At 40.3% G+C, this 12,039-nt stretch overlaps 2 long non-coding RNA genes across 2 annotated transcripts; both read left to right on the plus strand.

The window, feature by feature from the left end:
- Positions 1-8,400: 8,400 nt before the first annotated feature.
- On the plus strand, positions 8,401-9,250 carry LOC145520390 (uncharacterized). The gene is made up of 2 exons (XR_014064445.1): positions 8,401-8,457; positions 8,750-9,250. It is a non-coding gene; the product is annotated as an uncharacterized LOC145520390 (long non-coding RNA).
- Positions 9,251-10,440: 1,190 nt separating this feature from the next.
- Positions 10,441-11,124, plus strand: LOC145520389 (uncharacterized). The gene is made up of 2 exons (XR_014064444.1): positions 10,441-10,830; positions 11,043-11,124. It is a non-coding gene; the product is annotated as an uncharacterized LOC145520389 (long non-coding RNA).
- The last annotated feature ends 915 nt before the right edge of the window (positions 11,125-12,039 follow it).

Below are 12,039 nucleotides of genomic sequence, written 5' to 3' on the forward strand. Positions count from 1 at the left end.
CAATTGATGAGGAGGGGGAGTGCTCCGCAGACCCAGCAATTAGACCCATTGTGGAGGCTGGGTCAGGGGTCACCTCCCAGAGTTTTCCAAACGTCTGTTGAAAAGCTGAAAGCTGAGTCACATAGTTAATTCCAAGGTTCAGGATCTATGATAATATCTGTGCACAAAAACCGTCTGTCACTGAGATAATCCCATTTGGGGGGGGGCAGTTCAAGCCCTCCTTAAAGGTATAGGTAAAATTTTAAACCAATTGTCTTGTGTTCCCTGAGTTAGCTTATGTGACTGTCTTTTAATAATGTCATTAGGCTTTTCAACTTTTTCTGAAGATTGGGGTCTCCAGGAACAGTGTAAGTGATATTCTATTCCAAGAGTTTTTGACACCCCTTGAGTTACAGCAACTTCAAAGATGGAACATTGTTGCTCTGAATTTTATAGTTTAAGATCCCACTTACACCATGAAAAATTAGTACAGTAAGATTTTGCCCATTAGTAAACTTATGAGCTTTGCTAAGTCACTTCAGTCGTGTCCGACTCTGTGCGACCCCATAGACAGCAGCCCATCAGGCTCCCCCATCCCTGGGATTCTCCAGACAGGAACACTGGAGTGGATTGCATTAGCAAAACAATAGCAGCAATTACCCTCAAGCAATGTAGCCATAGCCTTTTTTCAGTAACAAGCAAACTAAACCCTGATCCTGTTGGGAAAGCTCAAAGTTAGATCCTGCAGGAGAGCAGATTGAAGAGCCTTAAAAGCCCTTTGGGTCTCTGAGGACCAAACCAGCTTGTCAGCTTGGGGCTACTGAGTCTCAATTATAAGTTTATATAATGGCCAGGCAAGTTCCCCATACAATTATAAAAAGGTCAAAGAGACCAGGAAAAGGTGACCGATAAAGGCAAGTTCAGTCCACACACTCCGCCCATTTCTGGCTGCTTCCCTCACAGAGACCTTGGGTGTCTCTTGGCATTAGCAGGTTGGTATAAACCTCCAACAAGGCTCCCCTTTCTGGGGCTGCCTTCAGTCATTACGAGGCACCCCGAAACCACAAAGCAGGGCTCATCACTTGTTTCGCACAGGGCGTGTCATTCATTCACATAAGCACACCATAGAGTAAGTAAAGTAAAGCAGAAAACGTGTATACTGAGACAGTAGAGAGTCTAGAAGTCTGAGTGTTCTTACTTTGTCCTGAAAATCCCAGATGAGCCCCCAAGATGATAGCTTACAGTGAACAATGTCAGATTCGTGATCTCTGAAGAAAATTTAGCTTCCGGACCAGGGACCAGGCTTGATCACTCAAGTGCTCTTGTACAGCAGAGTTTTATTAAAGTGAAAAAGGGACAAGGAAAGCTTCTGACATGGGCATCAGAAGGGGAACAGACAGTGCCCCCATCCCTAGTCTTAACAAGGGAACTATATACTTTTTAATTGGTTATTAGAATAAATAAAAAAAAGTCTCAAGATTGTAAAGATCTTACTAGACCCATTCCCATAATAAACATTTTAAGATAATAGGATTAGTCAGAAGATTTTCATGAAGGAGAAACGTCCTCAAGCAGGATACGTTATTGTTATATAATCTTTACTAGCGGATGTAGGAAAAAATGTCTGTCCTTTCTTCCTCCTTGAGAATTCCAGACCTCTATCTCCTCCTTGAGAGCCCCAGACTCCTTTCTCCTCCTCAGGGACTCGGGACTTTTTATCAACCTGCCTAGGAATTGACTCTCTCACAAATAGCTGAGAAAAGAAAAGATGCTAAAGGCAAAGGAGAAAAGGAGAGATATACCCATTTGAATGCAGAATTCCAAAGAATAGCAAGGAGAGATAAGAAAGCCTTCCTCAGGATCCATGCAAAGAAATAGAGGAAAACAACAGAATGGGAAAGACTAGAGATCTCTTCAAGAAAATTAGAGATACCAAGGGAACGTTTCATGCAAAATGAGCACCAATAAAGGACAGAAATGGTATGGACCTAACAGAAGCATAAGATATTAAGAAGAGGTGGCAACAATACACAGAACTGTACAAAAAAAGTCTTAGTGACCCAGATAACCACAATGGTGTGATCACTCACCTAGCGCCAGACATTCTAGAATGCGAAGTCAAGTGGGCCATAGGAAGCATCACTACAAATAAAGCTAGTGAAGGTGATGGAATTCCAGTTGAGGTATTTCAAATCCTAAAAGATGATGCTGTGAAAGTGCTGCACTCAATATGTCAGCAAATTTGGAAAACTCAGCAGTGGGCACAGGGCTGGAAAAGGTCAGTTTTCATTCCAATCCTTAAGAAAGGCAATGCCAAAGAAGGTTCAAACTGCTGCACAACTGCACTTATCTCCAACACTAGCAAAGTAATGCTCAAAATTCTCCAAGCCAGGCCTCAACAGTGTGTGAACCGTGAACTTCCAGATGTTCAAGCTGGATTTAGAAAAGGCAGAGGAAACAGAGACCAAATTGCCAACATCCATTGGATCATCAAAAAAGCAAGAGAGTTCCAGAAAAACATCTACTTTTTGCTTTACTGACTATGCCAAAGCCTCTGATTGTGTGAATCACAACAAACTGTGGAAAATTCTTCAAGAGATGGGAATACCAGACCACCTGACCTGCCTCCTGAGAAATCTGTATGCAGGTCAAGAAGCAACAGTTAGAACTGGACATGGAACAACAGACTGGTTCCAAATTGGGAAGGAAGTACATCAAGCCTATATATTGTCACCCTGCTTATTTAACTTATATACCGAATACATTATGCGCAATGCCAAGCTGCATGAAGCAAAAGCTGGAATCAAGATTGCTGGGAGAAATATCAATAACCTCAGATATGCAGATGACAGCACCCTCATGGCAGAAAGCGAAGAAGAACTAAAGAGCCTCTTGATGAAAGTGAAAGAAGAGAGTGAAAAAGTTGGCTTAAACCTCAGCATTCAGCAAACTAAGATCATGGCATCTGGTCCCATCACTTCATGGCAAATAGATGGGGAAACAATGGAAACAGTGACAGACTTTATTTTCTTGGGCTCCAAAATCACTGCAGTTGGTGACTGCAGCCATGAAATTAAAAGACACTTGCTCTTTGAAAGAAAAGTTATGACCAACCTAGACAGTGTATTAAAAATCAGAGACATTACTTTGCCAACAAAGGTACATCTAGTCAAAGCTATGGTTTTTCCAGTAGTCATGTATGGATGTGAGAGTTGGAGAATAAAGACAGCTGAGAGCCAAAAAATTGATGCTTTTGAATTGTTTTGCTGGAGGAGACTCTTGAGAGTCCCTTGGACTGCAAGGAGATCCAATCAGTCAAACCTAAAGGAAATCAATCCTGAATATTCATTGGAAGGACTGATGCTGAAGCTGAAGCTCTAATACTTTGGCCCCCTGATGTTAAGAACTGACTCAGTGGAAAAGCTCCTGATGCTGGGAAAGATTAAAGAAGGAGAAGGAGATGACAGAAGACAGATGGTTGCATGGCATCACCGAGTCAATAGACATGAGTTTGAGCAAGCTCCAGGAGGTGATGATGGACAGGGAAGCCTGGTGTGCTGCAGTCCACGGCAAAGAATCGGACATGACAGAGCGACTGAACTGAACTGAACTGAATTCCTTGGCCATAGCTGCTTTATCAGTTGTTGCTCTCAAATGTTGTAGTGCTAGATGGTTTTACTGAGCACATCAAGTTTCTGAGGAGCATATTTTCCATTTCTCTATATTCTTCACAGTTTCTCTTGCAGATGCAAATGTAGGCTTCTCTCAATAGACTCAAATAAATGTTAAGATAAACACTGAATGTGACTCAACTAGTTGGGAACAGGCTTACTGGGAAATTTTCTATGAAATACTGATTCAAATATTTTGTAATAAAAATCAAAAGAATAATGCATGATCTTAACTGAATTTTACTGTTTGTTTCTCTGACTCCTACATGGAAGAAGATTGTTCAGAACAGATCACTTCAAAACCTATAAAAAGCCAACAGGAAATCACAGGTTTCCCTCCCAACCACATAACTCAAGGTATTGACTCTTCTGATCTTAATCTCTGAGGTCTCATTCCAAGATGCTCCCGCTTTTTATCTACGGTCTGCATTCTTGATTTTGATGGTCCATGATTTGTAAGCATGCTGTGCATGACACAGTAATATTATGCTGTGTCTCTTATTCTCAAAGGTGCAAATAGAGACCAGTACTTATTTATTTCCCCATAGGTTGATCTCAATATTTGCAAATATTTTAATAACAACACCACCAAAGTTTCCGTAAAATGCCTTCTATTTTTGTTGCAGTGTATTTCTAGTTTTTCCCAGCTAGAAATTTAGTAGTGGGTTTTACCTGAAATGTACAAGTAGACCTTATTTTTATTTTAACTTGCTTATTTTTACTTAAGATTAAATTGCATTTATACTATTTTCAGTGAGAAAATAATTTTAAACAGTTGCTCATTAAGGTTACCATTTATAATCCCCCTTACTATATTATATTTGCACCAGAAAATGATAAACCAGAAATGTTTAGCTACAGTTGGCAAGAAAAAATTTACATAATAGCTGGGTGAATAAAACCCTTCATTTTGGTCCATAAATAGATGGTTTTAATAATTAACTGATTTATGAAATAAGGCACACATTATTTTGTAGTTAAAATCATCAGATATTCAACTATCATAAGGAAATTTTTGGTTGATTTGAGCTTGCTTATTTTATCTAAAAAACATATTTATGATTATATGAATTTTTCAATGTATACTGTCAAGGTGTATAACACATACTATGTTTAAACCCTTGTAAACAAAAAGGAAAAAGATATACACAATAAGAATTGTGTAAGTGAAGCGAATATCTGTAAGCCAATGGCTAAAAATAACTGAGTTACGCAAAGCCACAAATCAAAATCTAAGGAGAAAAATATTCTCAGCACTGTTCTCATTTTCTCCTGGTAATTGGTTTTCTTTTTTCATACCTTTGGAATTAGAGGAGACTTAACAGTGGAAGAAGAAAAGGCATACAGAGAAAATGAGAACTTGACAGACCCACAGGATTAACATCAGCTTTCTCTTCAGACTTGTTAATGACAGACTTGCTCATAATGCTGTAACTCTAGGAAATCTCATTTGTTGGTGCTGCTTTTGGATTTCTTTGTATTTGTGGCAGATCATATATATTTGACTGGTTTTCTTCCTCGCATTTTCTTTTTTATGTTTGTGTGAAATACTAGTGTTGGATGGCAAATATTAAAATAAAAGTTGCCTTTCCCTGGTTTAGCCTTTAAAAAAACTAGAGAAACCGTAAAAATGAGGGTAGAGCTTTGTCCTTCTCTAGTACCCTGTTCTGTGTGTCTCTCTATTTCCTTTCAAGCAATAATGAACTGAGCATTTCATAATATATATCAGTAGGTGCCTTGAGATGAATTGTCACCAACAGAAAAGTCTGGAGCTCAGAGTAGTGGAGCAGAAATATCTTTACACAAGGAATCTGGTCAAGTCTCTTGGCTCTAGTTTAAAACTTCTTCCTATGGCTGATTCATGTTGATGTATGGTGGAAACCATCACAATATTGTAGAATAATTATTTACCAATTAAAATAAAATTAAAAAAAAAGAAACTTCCTCCTGTGTGTCACTGTTCCTCAGTCACTCCAGAAAGCTAGCAGTCAACCCTTTATCTATGATTCCCCAGAGCAAAAACCACAATTCTCTTAAACTCTGTAATTAGGATTTCCCCCCTATTTCACTTCTTGAATTTTAATCTCTCATCATACTTATTGTATCGTTACTGTAATACTTGATGATGAAAGTAATATATTTTCTTTAGAGAAAATGTGAAAAATAAAGAAAATAGGGAGAGCAATTAATCCTATCCAAAGATGGGTCAGTAATAATAATTTTGATACACATATTGCAAGGTTTATTTCTATGCATACAGGTACTTACTACATACATTAATATCTTCAGGGTGTAGAGGAGTATAGTATATGCTCAATAAATACTTATTGAGTGGACCATTGAGTGTAGAGATCATGTTGGGGCAAGGAGGAGACCAAGACATAGTGAATGTAAAAGGCATATATCTAAGGAAAATGAACCATGTGGGAAATGAGGCAATATTACATCCACAGAATTCCTTCTTTGTCTTACATGCTAAATTACACAATATTTAGCATAAGGATTGTAGATTCAAATTCCGATATAATGCTTAATTTCTGGAAATGGAAGCATGTTCTAGGTCATCTGTGCCAGAGGCTGTCTCGTCTCTTTACATTGTGATCATTTTGTCTGGGGGCAAGATTCCTACTTTCCCTACAGGGTCTCTTTTTATCCTTCTCTCTAAGCATCTGCGGAGAAGGCAATGGCACCCCACTCCAGTACTCTTGCCTGGAAAATCCCATGGATGGAGAAGCCTGATAGGCTGCAGTCCATGAGGTAACTAAGAGTCGGACACGACTGAGCGACTTCACTTTCACTTTTCACTTTCATGCATTGGAGAAGGAAATGGCAACCCACTCCAGTGTTCTTGCCTGGAGAATCCCAGGGACGGGGGAGCCTGGTGGGCTGCCGTCTATGGGATCGCACAGAGTTGGACACGACTGAAGTGACTTAGCAGCAGCAGCTAAGCATCTGATTTGAAGGAGTTTGATATTGCTTCATACAATTCTATCACTTTGAGGAACACAGTAAAGTCTCTGGGGCTAATTTACAGACAGATATAATCAGTTTAAATCCAAAGCATGATATATTCAAATAGAGGTCCAAGTTTGAGTAAGTTTTGTGAAGGAAAACTTGTAAATCTTTTCAAGTACTTCTTAAACTTACTCTCAAGAGAATAGTCTATTTTATATTCTCCATTGAGCTGCATAAATTTCCCCTGTCAATGAGAGGACCTTTATCAGAAGCCCTGGTAACTGCCTCACTTTTTCTCCCTTGATCATATGTTTGCTTACCTTGTATTGTGAGCTCTATGCAGTGAATCAGGGATTACACAGAGGTTCAGTCAATTAATGTCTTTGATCAAAGGCATCACTCCATGGTTTCTTACATTCATTCCATATGTTGGCAGTGATTTTTATGGAGAAAGATTACTAGTTCTGAGATTACACAGATTGAACTTGAGTACTTGGACAAGTTTTCTTGATGCCATAGTTGATTTCAAAGAGGATTTCATTTCACAAAATGACAAGATATTGAAAAATTATAGCAAGGGAGTCAGAGAACTCTGACTGGATGGTATGAAAAAGCTCTCTATGAGGGAGAGTATGAGGGAATTCTGAGAGAAGGAGGGTGAGGGGAAACTCTGAGAAAGGGAGGATGTGAGGGAATTCTGAGGGAAGGAAGCTCCTAGGAAACTCAGAGAGGGAAAGTGAGAGGGAATTCTGAGAAAATAAAGGTGAGAGTTAATTCTGAGAGAAAGGGAGTAAGAGTTCCCTCTTACTGCTACAGGGAGAATGAGAGGGAAATCTAAGTGAGGGAGGGTGTAAGGGAATTCTGAGAGAAGAGTGAGAGATAATTATGAGAGAGGACAGTGTGAAGGAATTCTGAGAGAAAAGGGGAATTCTGAGAGAAGGCAAGTGAAGATATTCTCAGGAAAGGAGGATGTGAGGGAATGCTCAGTGAGAGAGGGTGTGAGAGAAATATGAGAGAAGGAAAATGAGAGGGAATTCTGAAAGAAGGAAGGTGAAAAGGAATTCTAAGTAAGGGAATTGTTGTTGTTGTAAAGTCCCTAAGTTATGTGCCACACTTTTTTTGTTTCCAGGCTCCTCTGTCTAAGGGATTTCCCAGGCAAGAACACTGGAGTGGGTCACCATTTCCTTCTTCAGGGCATCTCTCCTCTCCAGGGATCAAACCTGAATCTCCTGCATTAAACGCAGGCAGATTCCTTACCTCTGAGCCACTGCAGATTCCTTACCTCTGAGCCACTAGGGAAGCCCAAGTGAAGGAGGGTGTCAGGGATTTCTGAGAGAAGGAGGGTGAGGAAATTCTGAGAAAAGAAGGGGGCAGAGAATAGTGAGGTGGAGAGAGGGTGTGAGAGAAAGAGAATGAGAAGGAATTCTGAGTGAAGAAAGATGAGAGGGAATTCAGAAAGAAAGTGAGAGGGAATTCTGAGTGAGGGAGGCTGTGAGGGAATTGTGAGAGAAGGAGAGTAAGAGAAGTTAAGGAGAGGAGAATTTAGAGAGAAGAAAGATGTGAGGGAATTCTGAGTAAGGGAGAATGTGAGGAAAGAGTGAGAGGAGGAGGATGAGAGGGGATTCTGAGAAAATGAGAGTGAGAAGGAATACTGAGAGAAGGAAGGAAAAGAGGGAATTATGAGTAAGGGAGAGTGTGAGGGAATTCTGAGTGGAGACTGAGAGGGAATTTTGAGAGGAGAAAGGTGTGATAAAACTCTGAGAGAGAAAAGGTAAAAAGAAATTCTGAGAGAAGGAGGGTGAGAGAGAATTCTGAGTGAAGAATGATGAGAGGGAATTCTGAGAAAATGACAGTGAGTGGGAATACTGAGAAAAGGAGACTGAGAGGGAATTCTGAGAGAAGAGGTGAGAAGGAATTATGAGAGAGAAAGGGTGTGAGGGAATTCTGAGAGAAAAAACACAAGAGAGAATTTTGAGAGAAGGAACCTGAGATTGAAATCATAATGAGGGAGGGTGTGAGGTAATTCCTAGTGATGGAGGGTATGAAGGAATTATGAGAGAAGGGATAGGTGAAAGGGAATTCTAAGAAAAGGATGTATGAGAAAACTCTGAGAGAGGGAGAGTTAGAAGAAATTCTGAGAGAAGGAGAGTGGGGGAATTGTAATAGGAGAGTGAGAGGGAATACTGAAAGAAGGGTGAGGGAATTGTAAAAGAAGGAGAGTGAGAGGGAATTTTGAGAGAAACTATGAGAGGGAATGCTGAGCAAGGGAAGGATAAGGGATTTCTGAGAGAAGCAGAATGCAAGGGAATTCTGAGTGAAGGAAGGTGACAAGGAATTCTGAGAGGAGGAGAATGAGGGTGAATTCTTAAAGAGAAAGGGTGCTAAGCACAGCAGCACAGTAGGGTAAGAGGGAATCTGAGTGAGAGAAAGTGTGAGGGAGTTCTGAAAGAAGAAAAGTGAGAAGGAATTCTGAGAGAAGAAAGGTGAGAGAGAATTTTGAGTGAGAGAGGATGTGAGGGAATTCTGAGAGAAGGAGAGTGGGAAGAAATTCTGAGAGAAGGAGAATGAGAGGGATTTCTGAAAGAAGAAAGGAGAGAGGGAATTGTGAATGAAGGAGAGTGAGAGAGAATTCTGAAAGAAGAAAATGAGAGAGAATTCTGAGAGGAGAGTGATAGGGAATTCCGAGAGAAGAAATGTGAGAGGGATTTCTGAGTGAGAGAGTGGGTAAAGGACTCTAAGAAAAAGAATGTGAGGGAATTCTAGCAAGGAAGTGTGTGATTTATTCTGAATGAGGTAGGGTAAGAGGAAATCTGAATGAGGAAGGGTGTGAGAGAATTGTGAAAGGAGTGTGAGGGAATCCTGAGAGAGGGAGATTGTGAGGGAATTCTGAGGAAAAGAGAATGACAAGAAATTCTAAGAGAAGGAGAGTGAGATGGAATTCTGAAAGAAGAAAGATGAGGGAATTCTGAGAGCAGGAGGGTGAGAGGCAATTTTAAGAGAAGAAAGGTAAGGAATTCTGAGGGAGAGAGTGTGTGGTGGTATTCTGAATGAGGTAGGTAAGAGGGAATCTGAGTGAGAGAGGGTGTGAAGAAACTCTTAGAGGAGAGTGTGAAGTAGTTGTGAGAGGAGAGCATGAGGGAATTGTGAAAGAAGAAAGATGAGAGGGAATTTTGAGAGCAGAAAGGTAAGACGGAATTTTGAGTGAATGTTTATAAGGGAATTCTGAGAGAAGAACAGTGAGTAAACTCTGAGAAAAGGAGAATGAAAGGGAATTTTAAAAAGAGAAGAGCAAGAGGAAATTCTGAGAGTATGAGAGTGAGAAGGAATTCTGAGAGAAGAAAGTTCAGATGGAATACTGAGTCAGGGAACGAGAAGGAATTCTGAGTGAGGCAGTGTGTGGCAGCATTCTGATTGAGGGGGTGGAGGAGAGAGGGAATTCTGAATGAAGGATCCTAAGAGGGAATTGCGAGAGAAGGAGAGTGGGAGGAAATTCTGAGAATGACAGTGAGAGGGAATTGAGAGGGAATTCTGAGAGAAGGAGTGATAGGAAATTTTAAAAGAAGAGTGAGAGGGAATTCTGAGAAGAAAGCTAAGGAGATTTGTGAAGAAAGGAAAGTGAGATGAAATTCTGAGAGATTGAGAGTGAGAAATTGTAAGAGGAGAGTGAAGGAATTCTGAGAGAAGGTATGTGAGGGGGAATTTTGAGTGAGTGAGGGAGGGTGTGAGGGAATTCTGAGAGAATGAAAGGGATTTCAGAGAGAAGAAAGGTGAGAGGGAATTCTGAGTGTCTGAGAGTACGAGAAATTTCTGAGAGAAGGAGTGTGTGAGGGAATTCTGGGTGAGGATAGGTGAGGATAGGTGACAAAGAATTCTGAGAGGAAGAGAATTAGTTCAAGAGGTTAGTTCTAAGAGGTTCTTAGAGGTTCTTATTAGTTCTCTTATTAGTTCTAAGAGGTTAGTTCAAGAGAGTAAACTCTGAGAGAGGAAGGGTGTGAGAAAACTCAGAGAGACAAGTGGGGGATTTCTTAAAGAAGGAGAGTGAGAGGGAATTGTGAGAGAAGGAAAGTGAGAGGAAAATCTGAGAGAGGGAGGCTGTGAAGGAATTCGGAGAGAGGGAAGGTGTGAGGAAACAGAGAGAGAAGAAAGGTGTGAGGAAATTGAGAGAGGAAAAGTGAGAGGGTATTCTGAGAGAAGGAGAGTGAGAGGAAATTCTGAAAGAAGAAAGGTGAGAGGGAATTCTGAGTGAGAGTGATTGTGAGGAAATTGTGAGAGAAGGAAGGTGAGAGGCCTTTCTGAGAGAAGGGGAGTGAGGAAATTCTGAGAGAAAGAGTGTGAGAGGGAATTCTGAGTGAAAGAATGTGAGAGGGAATTCTGAGTGAGGGAGTATGTGATGGTATTCTGGCTGAAGTAGGGTAGGAGGGAATCTGAGTGAGGGAGGGTGTGAGGGATTTCTGAGAGAAGGGAGAATGTGAGGTAATTGTGAGACAAGGAGAGAATGAGGGAATTATGAAAGAAGAAAGATGAGAGGGAATTCTGAGAGCAGAAATGTAAGAGGGAATTTTGAGTGAGAGAAGGTATGAGGATATTGTAAGAGAAGGAGAGTGAGAGGGAGTTTTGAAAGAAGAAAGGTAAGAGGGAATTTTGAGAGAAGGAGGATGAGAAGGAATTCTGAGAGAAGGAGAGTGAGAGGAAATTGTGAGATAAGAAGAGTGAGAGGGAATTCTGAGAGAAGAAAGGTGAGAAGGAATTCTGAGTGAGGGAGTCTGTGATGGTGTTCTGATTGAGGTAGAGGGTAAAGGGGAATTTGAGGGAGGGAGGGTGTGAGAGAATTCGGAGAGAAGGAGAGTGAGCAGGGAATTAAAAAAAAAAAAGAATGAGAGGGAATTCTGAAAGAAGAAAGGTTTCAGAGGCAATTTTGAGTGACAGAGGGTGCGAGGGCATTCTGAAAGAAGGAGAGTGAGGGAATTCTGAGGTAAGAAGGGTGAACAGGGAATTTTAAAAGAAGAATGAGAGGAAGTTCTGAGAGAAGACATGTCCAAGGGAATTCTGAGTGAGGGAAGGTGTGAGGGAATTTTGAGTGAGGGAGGAGGTGATGGAAATCTGAGGATGGGATGTTTAAATATATATATACCTCAATCTTTTCATGTTTTTGTAGATTGATATTGTTTTCCTTTCTTTTTACAATTGCAAATAGCACAACTCTGAACACTTTCATATATGCTCTTTGGTAAACATTTCTGTTGGATCTATACACAGGAATGTAATTGCTGAATTGTGAGGATTATATATGTCAAGTTTTAGAAGATACTGATAAGTTTTCCCCAGTTATTTTACTAAATTAGACTGTCACCAGCAGAATAAGAGTACTTTTTACTACCACAACCTGTCAGCATTTGATAATGTCTGCATGTTTTTTCTTCTTTTCAATCATTTT

This window comes from Giraffa tippelskirchi, chromosome 9 (assembly GCF_054371585.1).
Source record: "Giraffa tippelskirchi isolate mGirTip1 chromosome 9, T2T-mGirTip1v1.2.pri, whole genome shotgun sequence".
Lineage (NCBI taxonomy): Eukaryota > Metazoa > Chordata > Mammalia > Artiodactyla > Giraffidae > Giraffa > Giraffa tippelskirchi.